Below are 2,729 nucleotides of genomic sequence, written 5' to 3' on the forward strand. Positions count from 1 at the left end.
TCAAGTTTCAATCTTTTGCAATGTTATCTGTGTTATTAAAAAATGGCATTGCTTTTGGCAAAAGTCTATTGATCAACTATCTCAAAGTTGATTACTCACAAAAAAATAAAAATAAAAAATAAATAAATAAAACATCAAAGTTGATGTTTTTTTTTTTTTGACATGTCCACACAAGGGAAGGGGGAAGGGGGATTTGAACTAGTGACCTCCACTTCATGAGGTGAAGTTCATAACTGATTGAGCTACCCCTTAGGGACCTCAAAGTTGATGTTAAGGTAGATTAATGGACAAATTCTAGAAGTCCCTCTTGTGTTCTTTTTTAGTCTCTCCACGAATTATGTTACTATTAAAATTACCATGTGAACAAAATCTAATAATGATCAATCACAAGTAAATGATAATTTTAATAGCCACATCATTCTTGGAGGGACTCAAGTGGGACATAAGAAGGATTTGTAGCATTACTCAGATTAATGTGATGTCCGCTGGATAAATCTTTTTTTTTTTTAGGGAAACATACCATACTCATTCATTGATAAAAGTCGCGAGCATAAAGCTCTTACAAACAGAGGAAAAAATTCTGAAGTAAATCATAGCCAAAGCTAAAGATACAGTCATCAACAACAGACCAAATTAACCATAACAAAAGCATTCGCTAACCTATGACTAATCATCAGGTTTAAATATCAAATCTGCATCAAACAAATACCATCTAATGTATAGGTAGTGCTTATTCCTCGGCCTTGAGAGCAAAACCTCCAAGCCGATACTCATCCTTCTCGAACCGAATGTTAGGATAAAGTTTACATCCATAACCCAAGGGTTTGGACTAGTAATAATGGGCAGCAACCGGACGCAACAAAGTCGGAGGAGAGACTTAATACAAGCAAAAAGAAAAACCATACAGGAAAATAAAGGGAACAAAAAAACAAATGCAGGATAAATCTTTTTAATGAGAAAACAATGTTGAAAAAATTTCCACATTAATTGCTTTGAAAACATTCATAATGGGCAGCCTTGTTCTCAAATTGTACGAATTGTTAATAATTTTAAAATATTATTCTTATGTTACGGTTCCTCATGATGATATATTGATATTGGATATTGTTTTTTTTTTTTTTTTCCTTTTTCTTTTTCTTTTTCTTTTTCTTTTTCTTTTTATTTCTTCTAAGGACCGACGGGTTAAGTTATTTTTCTGCTTTTTAAGAAAATAATATTCATGTATAACCAAGAGAACACTAATTAAGAGAACACCAAGAAAAACTTTTCTCTAATTTTAATATACAATTTTTGCTTCATATATATATATAGCCATGTATATGTCATTCTCCTAATTACAACTTGTTGAAGGACCTGTGCTATGTGAATGCATGACCACGTTTCTATGATATTCCGAACCATAAATATGTACATATTTATGCATGATGATACATATAATTAATTAGTACATAAATTCAAATAATGTATGTTTAACCATTTGTGTGCTAATATATACTTCATCATTTCAGATAGGGCGGGTAACTTTGAGGTGTTGATCGTAAAAGACTCGCACAAGTTGTGGGACATTCCTGATGGAAAAAGGGTGGTCATGGAGTATAATGGCGCGTGGCAGCCCTTAGGACAAAGCGGCAAAAAATTTAGACGGATGATGGGGAAGACGTGCAAAACCGGGACTTTTATCAGGCTATCCGACCCCTGGAAGCATGTATCAGAACAAAGCAAGGAAGATTTATTTGAGTCATTGATGGTAAGTGTAGTTTAGATGTTCGTAATTTATGATTTGTACCAGTTTAAAATTAAATTTTGTGAAACAACAAACGCTTTAATACAATAGTTGTTAATTGATGCAGAATTACTTCTACATCATGCCTGGGTCGGATATGGCGGCAATTAAAAAAGATGCTTTTAGAGACATGGGCGAGAAGCAAAAGCTTTTGAGGCACAAGTTGAGGCAGAAGCTCATGATTCAGAGCGACGACACTCCTGGGACAGTGTCGGCAAGGATGGCTCACACCATTTCAAAGTACAACGCTAGAGATGTGGAAATATTGTTGGGAAAATGGTGTAATCCCGATTATCAAGTAGGTTATGACTTCGAACTATTTGACTTTTGTTAATTGTAATTATTCTTTGATGGCTTAGCGAATAATTATGTATACATATTGGATTCGTAGGCTTATTGCCAGTACATGAAAGACATACGCAAACAGAATGAAATACCGCATTACACAGGCTCGAAGAGCTATGCAAGGGTCGCACATGAGGAGGTACTACTCTTACTTACCATGAGTATACATATTTGTGATATATTGCGTAGTATATATCATAAATATTTAATTGATGCTTTGAATTTATTGCAGTTTATTAGTTTAGGCAAGGCTCCTATGCGAGCGAAGACGTATATCAAGTCCCATACAAAGTCAGATGGTAGCCGTCCAAATCCGGTGGCCGCAGAGAGAATCGTAAGTGGCAGACACCATGTCGTGAATCTCTTGTTATGTATTAACTTATTGAGTCTTAACAATTGTATATAAATGTGAATGCTCATGTATAGGCCCGGATGGAAGAGTTATTGCCAAATGACCCTGCGGAGCAGGTAGAAGGGCCCCGAGGCACAATTAGGTGGACACCGGATGATGCTTATGCTCAGGCGCACGACAATAAGCCTGAGTATGCGGGTCGTGTCCGAGGGGTCAGTAAGAATATCTTGCCCGCACCCGGCACTAGCT

The sequence above is a fragment of the Corylus avellana genome, chromosome 7 (genome assembly GCF_965113065.1).
Source record: "Corylus avellana chromosome 7, dhCorAvel1.hap1.2, whole genome shotgun sequence".
Taxonomy (NCBI): domain Eukaryota; kingdom Viridiplantae; phylum Streptophyta; class Magnoliopsida; order Fagales; family Betulaceae; genus Corylus; species Corylus avellana.